The sequence below is a fragment of the Mustela nigripes genome, chromosome 2 (genome assembly GCF_022355385.1).
Source record: "Mustela nigripes isolate SB6536 chromosome 2, MUSNIG.SB6536, whole genome shotgun sequence".
NCBI lineage: Eukaryota > Metazoa > Chordata > Mammalia > Carnivora > Mustelidae > Mustela > Mustela nigripes.
In genome coordinates, this window is record NC_081558.1 from 122,479,348 (window position 1) to 122,493,928 (window position 14,581).

At 36.9% G+C, this 14,581-nt stretch overlaps 1 protein-coding gene across 7 annotated transcripts in view; it reads right to left on the reverse strand.

The window, feature by feature from the left end:
- Positions 1–14,581, reverse strand: part of NLGN1 (neuroligin 1) — an 836,831-nt gene that overhangs the window by 642,787 nt on the left and 179,463 nt on the right. The gene's annotated exons all lie outside the window — the stretch shown is intronic.

Here is a 14,581-nt window from a genome sequence, read left to right on the forward strand (position 1 = left end):
ACGCCAAGGTGGAAGGATAATGTCTGGAACATCCTGAGTATCAGGGGTAAGCAATGCCTGCACATAACCCCCAAGAGGTCACCTTGTGGAGAGAGACAGTTGACTCCTAGAGCTTCACAATCAGTAAAGCCCAATCAGCTTCAAAATCATGTGAGGTGTTCACTTCAAGTATTCAAAAGCAACCTCTTCAGCTGCCTCAGTTAAGAAGAAAATAAAAATTTTTTAAAATGAGTTTTGGGGGCGCCTAGGTGGCTCAGTGGGTTAAGCCTCTGCTTTCAGCTCAGGTCATGATCTCAGGGTCCTGAGATCTAACCCCGATTCGGGCTCTCTGCTCAGCTGGGAGACTGCTTTCCCCTCTCTCTTTGCCTGCCTCTCTCTTTACTTGTGATCTCTCTATCTCTCTGTCAAATAAATAAATAAAATCTTTTAAAAAAATGATTTTTGAACAAAGCCTATATACTTAAGTTGTTAGGGACAACTCATGCAGTTGTCCCTAACTCATTTTAAGCCTCTTCATTTTTCTTTCACAAACGAGTTTTTTTGTTTGTGTGTTTTTAAAATGTGGTTGTTCAGTCTTCCAATCCATGAGTTTCAACCACTTCAGAAATGAGCAGTAGTGTTTCCAGAGCCTGGCAATATGAGAGCAGTAATAGGAGACAACTGATACCTTGGCAAAGAAGGAGACATATAGATATGCATACATATAGACCCCCCAACCAAACACACACACACACACACACACACACACACACACACATTTTGATTTTATTTATTTATCTGACAGACACAATGAGAGAGGGGGGGGAGAGAACGCACACAAGCAGGGGAACAGTAGGTAAAGCAAGAGAGAGAAGCAGGCTCCCCACAGAGCCGAGACTCTGAGATCATGACCTGAGCAGAAGGCAGACACTTAACTGACTGAGCCACTCAAGTTCCCCCACACATACATTTTAAATAAGCACAGAAATCATTTAATCTGGAGTAACTCAATAAAATGGTCCCACATGCCACACATTGAAGGACTACAATATTTGTTCACATCAGGGACATTTGTCTATCATAAGACATCTCTAAGCCATAGACACCTCTCCTATGTATCCCCATCATGCTCCCTGCTTCCCTCCCTTGGGGTGCTTACTACCTTGTTTTTTTTTTTTTGTTCCTGAATCTCTTACCCCCAAGAGTTAGCGAGCCCTTTGAGGGCAGCTCTTTAATGCCCTTTTTATCTCTGTGTGTCTGGGGCCTACCACAGGGCCCTGTACTGAGAAGTCACTCAACAGAAGTGTGGAAAGAACTACAGAGCAGCAGCTGTTCATTTACCTCCAGAAGAGGAGACAGACTGTAGCCCCATAACTCAGCAGCTGCTCTATCAGTAGCCAAAGCATTCTCAAGCTTTCCAGAGATTTGTATAGGTACAGCACAGGCTTTTTTTTTTTTTAAACAGATGGATAGAAAGTTTTAAAGCATTGCTTCTTGGCAGAGTAACTAAGGTGGGCTCAGGCACAGGGCTGATATAATTATAGTTTTGGTTATGCCTGATGTGTTTTATTCTAATGTGCATATTTTGTGCTCCATACACATTTAAAGATTTAATTAAATGTTTTATTATACAGAACCCAGTGCCAAATATCATCATCATTACCTTTTTTCTTCCCCCCACAGAAACAGCCATTTCCTCATTTTGTTCTGAGATTTTAATACAAACAAGGCTTACATTTACTTGGTAATACAGACATAGCCACCACAAAAGTGTCTGATTTCTTGTTCCCAGCAGGCTCTCATTGCAAAGTAAACTCCCTGAGGGCAAAAAATAAATGTGTCCTGCCCAAATGAGTCTCCTGTAGTTCTGGACAAGGATGTTTGGCCTACAGTAGGCTCAAGAGAGAGAGAGGGAACAGCCATGTCGAAATTTTAGGCAGTGCCTTCTGGACATAGAACATAAACGAGAGCAAAGCAACACTGGAACTAGTGAGAGAAGAGAAAGAGACTGGGAGGGAAGAAGGGGGAAAGAGAGAAAGAGAAAAAAGCATCACTCTGATAGTCAAAGATTCCATTTAATGGCAGTCTGAGGTCCCAGTAAACATTCTACAGGGTATTGTTTTTTCCCTTGAGAACAGTCTGCTAAACTGCACAAGTAGCCAAAGAAAGGTCTTCACAATACAAAGAGGAAAAAAAAAACCCAAATCTCATCCTTGACCTTTCAGAGTGAGTTGGAATACAAAATAGTTTAAATGATCATTATAGAAAAAAAAAAATTCTATTCAGAATCCAGATTTATGGATATTCCAGTTTTCACTGAAATGGAGTTAATTCCCTAAATAAATGACTGTCAAACTAATTTTTTAAAAACAAAGACATCTCCCCCACCCCACCTTTTTCTTTTTTCTAAGGGAAATCTTGGCACTCTAAGTGGACTTTCCCTATTTGTGTATGGAATGAAATCCAAGCTGTCCTGGTGGTGTTGAGATGCGTGAGAGAGAGTCCGGGGGCTTGTGATGATGAGGACTTGGAAGCAGGTCAACAGACGTACTAGTGGGCTACTTGACTGCCCTGCTCAGAGACAGCTTAGAATCCTCATGATCTGCCTGGCCTGTAGATTATTGTGCCAAAGGGATCCATCAGTTCCTCCTGATGAAAGCTTAGAGCTACAGACTGAGGCCAGACTTGCTCATTGCCTAGAAAGACGATCGATCAGTGGAGGAAGATAATGAATGGGAACCTAACAGGAAAGCAAAGCTAGCACTAGCTATAGGCATTCCTCTTTTCAGAAATCCCCTTCACAGGGACATATCTATTCCTGAGAGGCCCAGGAATCCAGATCAGAAGGAGCACATATGTTCTTAATAATTCTACCTAGGCCTCCCTCTTCCTTTCCTGGGAACAGCTCTATTTACAAATGCTTCTGATCTACTTGGCAGAGTTACGTTTTTCCTCGTGTCCTACCTGCCTTGAATTCATTATCCCTTTATCCCCTTTCTTCCTCCTCCCACTCCTACTTTGAGGAAGTTAGAGAGATGATTCCAGAAGAGAAGCCCTGCAGTTTTGTGGAGAAACATAATAGGAACTCTTTTGTGAGAGAAAGAAAAGAGAGAGAAAGTGCTTTTGTATCATCCTCCTAAGACTAAGAGACAACAGGTGGCCATTTTCTTTTTTGGCCTAAATGCTCCAAAAGTCTTCGCCTCAAAAAAAAAAAAAAGGATGAAAGGAAGAATGAACACTTCTTTTTTTTAGTCCTGAAATGAGAAGCAGAAAATTAAGACTGTTGATTTTATGATTCTCCAAATCATAATTATGGCTGCAATGACCCCAACTCCTTTTATTAAAATATCTTTTTGCCATTGTTTAAAACTAATTCTTGCAACATTTTACATGCTTTAATGAAAATTAAGGGCTATAATTAAATCACTCTAATGCTATCATTATGTAGATACCAGATGAACAGAATTACAGCAAACAAAGGAATAGGTCTTAAATTAAAAATTATTTTAAAAAGATCTTTGTTTAATTGCTTATATATGACAAATGAAACAGTAGTGAACATCAATGCTACTACAATGTTAAATTGATGGGCTCTTAATTTTTACTAAAACTATATTTGCATATAAGCAACTGTCCAGATAAAATGTTTAAAATTCAGGGAAAGTTAAAAAATCTGAATCTTTTTGTCACAGAGTCAAGCACTTGCATATTCAAAAATATCTAAACTAATGCCTATCACCCTATCTTGATAGAAAAATACCTAAAAAACAAATTAAGGAAACTTTCCAGAAGAGCAGAATCAGTAACTATTGGAGGGCCTGACTATCACATTTGAGTTCTTCTTTTTTTTTTTTTTTTTAAGATTTTATTTATTTGACAGAGAGAGATAGCCAGAGAGGGAACACAAGCAGGGGGAATGGGAGAGGGAGAAGCAGGCTTCCTGCAAAGCAGGGAGCCTGATGTGGGGCTCAATACCAGTACTTTGGGATCATGACCTGAGCCAAAGGCAGAAGCTTAACAACTGAGCCACCCAGGTGTCCCTCACATTGAGTCCTCATTTGAAAAGGAATCCCCCAGCACACTTAACTAGCAGCCATGTGATTTTGGGTAGGTTATTTAACTTCAATAAGCAATAATTTTTCAATCTATGCAATGAGTATAATGATAATACCATTCTGAAATCTTTCTGGAGATTCAGTTTTTAAAAAATTGGAAGTGTGCTTAGAGATCCTCAAGAATTCATGTCCAAGTAGAACCTCAGAATGTGACGTTATAGGAAAAATTGTGTTACTCCAAAATTTATATATTGAAGTTCCAACCCTGAAAACCTCAGAATATGACCCTATTTTAAAATAGTCTTTACAGATGTTATTAGTTAAGATGAGATCATTAGGGTGGACCCGACCCCACCTAATTTGTGTCCTTATAAAAAGGAGTAATTTGACAAAAACAACCAAACAATCCAACTTAAAATGAGCAGAGGATCTGAATAGGTATCTCTTTTCCAAAGAGATACAGATGGCTAACAAGTACATGTAAAGATGTTCAACATCACTCATCATCAGGAAATCAATCAAAACCACAATGAGATATCACATCACATCTTCCAGAATGGTTAGTATCAAAAAGACACGAAATGACAAGTATTATTGAGGATGTAGAGAAAAGGCAACCGTCATGCACTGCTGGTGGGAATATAAATGGCACAGCCACTATGGAAAACAGTAAAAGGGTTCCTTAAAAAATTAAAAATACAATTATCATACAATCCACTAAATCCTGTTTCTGAGTATTTATCTGAAGAAAATGAAAATTGGAAAAGTTATATTCATTATATTCAATGCAGTATTATTTACACTAGCCAAGAAATGGAAACAATCCTAATGTCCACTGATGGATAAACAGACAAAGAAGATGTGACACAGACATACACACATATACAAACACACACACAGGAATACTATTCAGCCATGAAGAAGAATGAAATCTTGCCATTTGTGACAAATAGATGGATCCTAAGGGCATTATACTAAGTGAAATAAGTCCAAAAGAGAAAGACAAATATTGTTTGATATTACTTATGTGTAGAATTTAACAACAACAACAACAAAAAAACCAAAAAACAAAAACAAAAAAAAACAAGCATATAGATACAGAGAACAGATTGGTGGTTGCCAAAGGTGGGGGTGAGGTGTGGGCAAATGGGTGAAGGAGGTCAGAAGGTATAAACTTCCAGTCAAAATAAGTCATGAGGATGTAATAGCTGGTAACTACAGTTACTAATATATCTAACAGAATATATATATACATATATGTATATATATATTCTTGAAAGTTGCTAAGAATAAATTTAAAATTTCTCATCACAAGAAAAAGAAGTGTTACTATGTACTATGTATGGTGATGATGTTAATTAGATTTGGTATGGTGATCAATTCACAATACATAAAAATATCAAATCATTATGCTGTATATTTGAAACTAATATGGTGTTATATGTCAATTATATCTCAACTTAAAAAAAAGATTTTAAATTTAAACACAGACATGCATACAGGGAGAATGTCATGTGCACAGACACAGGGAGAAAATAGCCATCTGTAAGCCTGAGGAGGGAAACACACCAGATTCTTCTTCACAACTCTCAAAAGGAATCAACCCTGTGGACACCTTGATCTCAGACTTCTAGCCTTCAGAACCATAAACAAAAATCTTCTGTTGTTTAAGCCATGTAGTTTGTGATACTTTGTTACTGCAGCCCTAGCAAAATACAATGACCTTATTCAGAAATAGGGGCTTTGAAAATGTAATTAAGATAAGGTCATACTGCATTAAAATGGCCCATAAATGCTGTCATTGGTGTCCTATAAGAAAACCATGTGAAGACACAGAGACACGGGAAGACAATCAGGGAAGAAAGTCATGTGATAGCAGAGGTAGAATCGGAGTGATGCATCTACAACCTAAGGCATGCCCAGAACTTTTGGAAACCACCAGAATCTCAGAGAGAGGCAAGGAGATTCTCCTTCAAAAGCTACAGAAATCATTAACCCGCCAACTCCTCGACTCTGGACTTCTCAAATCCAGAACTGTGAGAGAATAAATAATCTCTGTTATTGTAAACCACACAATTTGTTCCATTGTTACAGCAGCCCTAGGAAACTAATACAGGAAATGTTACATAAAGTACTCTGTTCTCTCATAAATGGCCATGAGAAAATTTACCATCAGAAATTATGCTTCCACATCTAGTCCAGCATTTAAGGTTATCAAATCTAGAATGAGTTTATCTAATTGTTACTAGAGAATTTATATGCTGATGATATTTTTTTAAAGATTTTATTTATTTATTTGACAGAGAGAGATCACAAGTAGGCAGAGAGGCAGGCAGAGAGAGAGAGGAGGAAGCAGGCTCCCTCCTGAGCAGAGAGCCCGATGCGGGACTCGATCCCAGGACCCTGAGATCATGACCTGAGCCGAAGGCAGCAGCTTAACCCACTGAGTCACCCAGGCGCCCCTATATGCTGATGATTTTTGAAATTGGTCATTTCCTAGGCTATTTTAGCATGTACCACTACAACAGGGAGGAAAAAGAGCACTCACACAGGAGAAATATTAAAAGCCAAAAGATTATCAACAAAATCTGTAATGCTAAGTAATACAGAAGTAATTTAAAGCAACAGTTACATCATAATTATTAAGCTTGTAGCATGTCCTATATGTGAAAACAATACATTAAAAAATACATTATTTATTATACACTGGAGAGGAAAAAGAAAAGCAGTTTCTACAAAGGATTTATTTTGTGGTATAACTCTCTTTGCTGGTAACATAAGTCTTAAATGTTTTCAACTTCAACCCCAGTTTCTATTAGAAAAAAGGTATTTATTCTCTGGAGAAATTGAGTTGGACAACTATAATGGTCTTTTAATCATCTGCTTCAGAGGACTCTCTCTGACTGTCAGTAAACAATAGAACAATTGATGCTATTCTTTTAAAACTTTACAACCCTTTAGATCTACTTCATTTCAGAGTTCCAACTTAAAACTGTTTAGTTTTTAGAAGACTTAACCGCAGCTGTCCAAGGTTACTAATTCGAATATGGAGTCAAATCTCTGGTGCAATTTGGTTTCCATTCATCTTCAAACCCCCAAATGAACCTGATACGCATCCATTCCAGTATGCAGTACATACTACATTTCAGTATGCAGTGATTTTTGTCTACTAGCAAACTGGCAACCAATTTCATTTTCTTTTTGATCTGGGATCCCATATAAACAAGACTGCCATTGTTGCTGTTGTATTGTTTTATTTTATTCCTTGTTCAAAAATTACCTCAAAGGAAATACAAGTGGTCACCAACAAATTTCGTATCTTTGGACAAGATACCTAACCTCTTTGGTCTTCCATGTCTGCATTTATAATATGGTAATAAAACTCTCATAAAATTGTTATATTAGATTAATAAGGCTAAATTCCAGAACAAAAAAATTTTTTTAATGTAATCTTTACACCCAACAGGGAACTTGAACTCACAACCCTGAGATCAAGAGTCGCATGTTCTACTGACTGAGCCAGCAAGGCACCCCATTCTAGAATAAATTAAGAGCTCACCAATGTTAATTCTATCTCCATTCCTCTTAATATTACACATCAAGCAAAATAAAAGCAATCAGATAAAAACAGAAACCCACTACCACTTCTACTCAAGGATTCTTACTCATGTACTCTTCTTAGCATTAATGTTAAATTATCTTTTTATGCTCTTTTTTAAAGATTTTATTTATTTATTTGAGAGAGAAAATGAGAGAGATCACAGAGGAAGAGGGAGAAGAAGACCTGCTGCTGAGATCCAGGGCTTGATCCAAGGACCCTGAGATCATTACCTGAGCCCAAGGCAGAGACTTAACCCACTGAGCCACCCAGGCACCCCTATTTATAATTTTTTTAATCCAAAACCTCCAACTGTGTACTAGAGCCCATCTTTCTATAAAAGCATTATTCTGGCAGCCTACTGTCTTCTTTATTTTCCATTGCTCCCTTTCTACTATACAAACATGTTTTTATTTCTCTCATCTTAACCTACAGCAATAAAAGTAACCTCTGTTTCCTTATGTGCCCATTTTTTCCTGATCTGTCTTTTTTTTTTTTTTTTTAAGATTTTATTTATTTATTTGACAGACAGAGATCACAAGTAGGCAGAGAGGCAGGCAGAGAGAGAGGGGGAAGCAGGCTCCCTGCTGAGCAGAGAGCCCAATGCGGGACTCGATCTCAGGACCCTGGGATCGTGAACTGAGCTAAAAGCAGAGGCTTAACCCACTGAGCCACCCAGGCGCCCTTCCTGATCTATCTTATAGCAAGACTCCTTAAAATAGTTATTTACGCTCAGGAACTCCAAATATCCCACTTTCTCTTAGCCCACTCCAGTGGTCAGACTTACATACTCCACAAAAGTTCATTTGGTAGAGTTGATTACTATGTCATCACTTCTTTACTACGTTTCTAGGACAACAACAACAAAAAATCTTGGTGTACCTACCATTTCACACATAACACTTTTTCGGTCTCCATTGTTTTCCTTCTCTTCTTCCAGCCCTCTTAATGGAAGGTCTCATGGATTAGTCTTTGGTGTCTTTTTTCTTTTCTCTATTTTCATTTAGTTACTTTTATTCTCACTCAGCCTTATAACTTTACCTCAAATCTTTACCTTCTGTACCACAATGATTCCTCAATTTATACCTCCTATACCTGTCACCTGAACTTCAAACTAGTTCCTTGAGGTCTGAATTTGAATGTCTATAAGTCACCTTAAATTTAACATGTCCAAAAGTATGCAACATCTTTCCACTGTGCCTCCCCCTAAAACATCCTACGTTCTCCTTTTTCAACTTACTTGATGGCAAATCTATTAATTTAAGTACTCAGATCAAAAATCTAGAAATATTCTCTGACTCATTTTCTTTCACAGCTCATAACAAATTAATACGAAAAAATGTGACCTTCAGAAAACATTGAGACTCTGCCACTTCCATTGTTATTACCCTGGACTGAGCCTGGACCAGGCTCATATGTTGTCTGGGCTAAAATAGCCTCTTATCTGCTTTCCCAGTTTCCCCATACTCTTCTGCAATTTATCAATACCTCAGCCAGAATGACTTTTTTCCCCTTTGCTGAAGTTTTCATCCCAATCACTTATTTATTCTATAACTGGAAACCTGTACCTCCACTCCCCTTCATTCATTTTTACCCATCCCCCACCTCTCTCTCTTCTAGCAATCGTCAATTCATCATCTGTATTTATGGATCTGTTTCTGTTTTGTTTGTTTCTTTCTTTATTGTTTAGATGCCATACATAAATAAAATCACATAGTACTTGTCTTTCTCTAGCAGATTTATTTCACTAATACCCTCTAGCTGTTGCTCTAGCTGGCAAGATCTCATTATTTCTTATGGCTGAATAATATTATATATATTTCCCATATCTTCTTACCCATTCATCTACCTATGGACATTTAGGTTGCCTCCATATCTTAGCTATTGTAAATAATGCTACAATAAACATAGGGGTTATATATCTTTTTGAATTAGTGTTTTTCTTTTCTTTGGGTAAATACCCACCCAGTAGCAGAATTACTTCATTGTACAGTAATTTTGTTAAATTTCTTTTGAGGAAACTCCATACTGTTTTCCACAGTGGCTGTGCCAATTTGCATCCCTACCAACAAACAGTTCACAAGGGCTCCTTTTTCTCTACATCCTTGCCAACACATGTCGTTTCTTATCTTTCTGATACTTGCCACTCTGACAGGTATAAGGTGATAGCTCATTGTGGTTTTGATTTGCATTTCCCTGATGATCAATGATGTAGAGCATTTTTCAGTATGTCTGTTAGCCATCTGTATCTCTTCTTCAGAAAAATGTCTATTCAGGACCTCTGCCATTTTTATATTTTTATATTGTATTATTTGGGTGGGGTCTTTTTTTTTTGGTATTGAATTGCATAAGTTCTTTATGTATTTTGAATATTAACCCCTATCAGATATATCATTTGCAAATATCTTTCCTTTCAGTAGGTTACCTTTTCATTTTGTTCATGGTTTCCTTTGCTGTAGTGGCATGACCTCTTTAATAATAAAATGTCAGATCTGAGTCTCTCTCCCTGCCTCTCTCCCTTTAGCCTTTCCAGGTATACTATAGTGCAAATTGTTCCTTAACTACACAACACAGACTCTCACCTTAACGCCTTTGCACTAGCTCTTTACTCTGCTCTTTGCCCAGATACCCACTTCATCTCCTTCAGGTCTTCCTTGGAATGAGGATTATGTTAAGTATCTTGTTTAAAATGACCCTTATCCTTCACACCAGCACCCTTGATTCACCACACTCTGTTGATTTCTCATCTTCCATCTTTTAACTTTAGCTGTTGATTGTGTTTATCGTCTACAGTTTGTCTCTACACACTAGATGTAAGCTCCTGGATGTCAAGAACTTTTTTTTTTTTTCCACTGCTCTATCTCTGGGTCCTAGAGCAGTAATCCCATCAGCACAGAGTAAGGACTCAGTAAATATTTGTTAGATGAATAGATTAGTTAAAAATGTGTCAGCCAAAAAAAAGTATCAGCCAGAAGGATGAGCATTCTGGAATATAATCTCCTTTAAAGCACATTGACAGTGAAGAGAGTATTGTTAAGTATAATTAATTAGGGAAAAGTCAATATCTATGTTCAACTAACAACCAAAGAGACCCTAAATCTGTGGAAAGGGCTTTTTTTTTTTTTTTTAAGATTTTATTTATTTATTTGACAGAGAGAGATCACAAGTAGGCAGAGAGGCAGACAGAGAGAGAGGAAGAAGCAGGCTCCCCGCCGAGCAGAGAGCCCAATGCGGGGCTCGATCCCAGGACTCCGAGACCATGACCCAAGCCGAAGGCCGGGGCTTAACCCATTGAGCCACCGATGTCTGTATTATCTCAGGTAATGGTGACTAAATAGAAAACGTAAAAGTAAAATGCATGTGAAAATCAGGAATAAAATACTCAAAGAGTAAAAAATTATGCAAGAGGCATCTATTAAGATTCCAATTTTCTGTACATTAAAAATTGGGGTAAATGAAAAAAGCAGGTTAAGAATTTCTCACACTGAAGAAATGAAAATCATTTCTGTATTCATCTCAGAAGAGCTATGCAAATAATAGTCAAAGTGCTGGAGAAATGCAAAGCTGCACAACTCTAGGGTATCCATGAGCCAATCAATTTGTTTGTGGATTTTCTGGGTCCCTTGTTCCTCCTTCTCATGTTTACTGCCTAATATTTGACCACTCTTCTGTTTGTTGGCAACTCTCACAAGACAGCAAACTAGAGAAACAAAATGAAACATAAGCAAATTAAAGCTATTCCTCATTGTAGCCTAGAGAAATATGTTGGGATCTTGGTCTAGACAATAAGAAAATTATGTGTAGGATTTAAGAATGGTCACTAAAATGGGTACTAGCAAGTTTTCTGGAAATCCGTTACTATCATGGACTTGACCCAATTCAATTAAAGTGAGCATTAAATTCATCTAAAATAGAGTCAACAGATAAAATAAAGAGAATTCATAATATATTTGAGGAGGGGGGAAGAAAGGGAGATCAGGAAGGTGGAGAGATGTGAGCCTCTGCTATAGAAATCTCTACTAGAGGTAATTTAACATAATGGAAATGCATCTAATACTAGCAAGAACTAGGACCAAACCTAACTACCACTTTCTAGCAATAGAAATTGGGTCAGAACACTTAACCTCAGAACCTACTTCCTTATTTATAAAATATAGATAGTAATATCTTTTCTACATCCAAATTCCAGTTTCTGTCACGTGTTATCTGCCTATTTGGCCCAGTGTTGACAGCCATCTCATTTTAAGCACTCATCTTTCAATTTTGAAAGGATAAAACCCTGAAGAAATATCTAGAGAGTAATTAACATATGGCTAAAACTATCATGGGAAATATAAAAAGATAGATTGAAAAGTGCAACTGGGACCTGTTTTAAATGAGAGGAAGCCTATTGATAAAAATGTTTTTTTTTTCTTCAACTGCACAGGAAAATATTATAAGAGCTCTACCTAAAAACGAAAGCCTGGGTAGTGCAGTCAGTTGAGCGTCGTACTCCTGGTTTAGGCTCAGGTTGTGATCTCGGGGTTGTGATCTCAGGGTCGTGATCTCAGGGTCATGAGACTGAGCTCTGCCTCTCCCTCCATTTCGGACTCCTTGACAGGCTCCACACTAGGCATGGAGTGTGTTTGAGAGTCTCTCTCTCCCTCTCCTTCTGCCCCTTATACTCAAGTTCTCTCTCTCTCAAACAAATAAATAAATATTTAAGAAAAAACTATAGCAAGGCATCTCTTGGGGAAATAAAAGATTTTCTTCCTATTATATAGACTACAGCAGAGAAAATGCTTTGTTCTTTGTAAACTTATTTAAATTCAGTAAGTTCTATGGGAAAAAGGATCTTTGTTTCATTCATTATTGACCTCCCTTGAAGAGTAAATGATTAAGGCAATTAAGAAATAAGTTTGGATTAATACAGAATACACCGATTATAGTGTACTTGGCACAGGGGTGGGGGGAGGTTCATCTGCCTTGGAAGGTAACTATACACAGTTAAAAAGAAAGAGATAAATAATAGCAAGCTAAAAATATCTTCAACACCTATAAAATGCAACACACCTATTCTTATCATTCCTGAACCATCATTTATAAACTTCTAGAATTCTGTTGGAGAATTTATAATCCATACGCAACATATATTGGTATATGTGTAGATATGAAATGACTATTATTTTATTGAACCAGAATAATGGGATTTCTTGGAATGACCAAGAGAGACTCTCCATGATAAAGGAGGAAAAAAAAGTTAAAAGTTTGGGGAAAAAGTTCTACTCCTCTGCTTAAAGTCAAGCTCTAAACTTTAGTTTTTGGTTTAAAAAAGGTTATTTATATAGAAGACCACATTTAAAATCTTCATTACTTAGATTTTGGGGTAACATACAAACAGCTAATAAAAGTACAAACTTATTTAGTAATAATAGGATATATTAAATACCAATGCAAAATAATTTTTTAAACTGCTTAACATAAAAGCACAATAGATTTGCACTAGAAACCACACACATTGAAGTAAGTACCTACAGATTTTATCCTCTGGCTAATTAGAAATCAGTTCAAAGCTTGCCAAAGTAAAAAGCACAACCTTACACACCTCTTTGCCAACTCTCTCATACAGCTGATGGAACCAACAATCCAAAGAACAATGAAAAAGAATTTTCTAACGAATCTATTTCCCCCTGAAGTTGTATGAGAGGAAAGGTCACTTTCTCACTTACTAGCATACCTTTTCAGTATCCTTATCATTTTCTTGATTGTACATATTTTCATGTATTATGTTCTATTTATACAATCTTCAATAGCATCTTTATTTATGACTTTGTGAATCAACATCTTTGTGATAGGAGGTGAAAGTCACTTAGCTAATTACACATGCTTGATAAGCTGCATAATAATAACCACTGCAGTATTGTACTTTAGTTGAAGGCATGTAAATTACTGCAGTTATTCTCATTTGGGGAAAAACAAGAGACTTTGTTTTAGTTGTATAAAAGACTTTGTGTTCTCTATATCCACCTTCTCAAGTACACTGCGCTTTTAACCCAAATCGTAGCATCAGTAATACACTACAGGTCAGATCTCACTCTACTAATATGACCAAAGAAATAAAAACAAAAACAAAACAAAACAAAAAACTCAATTTAATACAAATACTCTGATCGACAATTGAGAGTTTTGTTGTATGAAGCTCTTCCATATAATGCAATCCTCGTAAAACAGAACAGCTTAGACACTCCCTGCCCCACAAGGATGTTGTAATGAAATCTGACTTGGTCCAGACAGCTTTAGAAGTGCGTAGAGAGATAGAATGTACACCACTAGAATATTAATATGACTTCTGTATGAAGATTAGAAATTCTACAAAGTTATGAATAAGGTCAAAATAACACTTGGATGATTTACTGCCCTAGAAAATCATATTCTCCTATGAGTGATTTACTGGATGTTATATAAAAATGGAGTGTGGACAAGCTACATTCAGATGCAAGCTTGCAGCTGTCAGTGTCTACATTTACTCAGTCTGGCTAGAGGATGATTTGAAGGTTGATTTAATTGTAGCTTCTGAATCATGTTCTTCCCTATGTTTTAAATTGTTTAACATAAATACAAAAATGTTAAAGTAATTTTAAGACTGTAAATATTTAGTATAAAAATCTGCAAAACCTCATTCTTTTCTGGAAGAGTAACCGAAAATATACACTATCTGGAAAAAAATACCATTACTTAATAATGGTAATTGCCCAACAGTCATGGCAAATTTACCCTGATATGAGAAAGTTCATAGGGCATTCAGAAGTAGCTAAGAATAAACAAGCAAAAAACTAGGTTTGTGACTGAACTGATCAGTTTTAAGAGGAACAGAAATCTGTATTTGGAGAACAGGGTTCAGAGAAAAAGTCAACCAGTTGGCAAGGCAGCAACATTTGGACTCCTTGCATGCAATGTCATAGCCTAAATA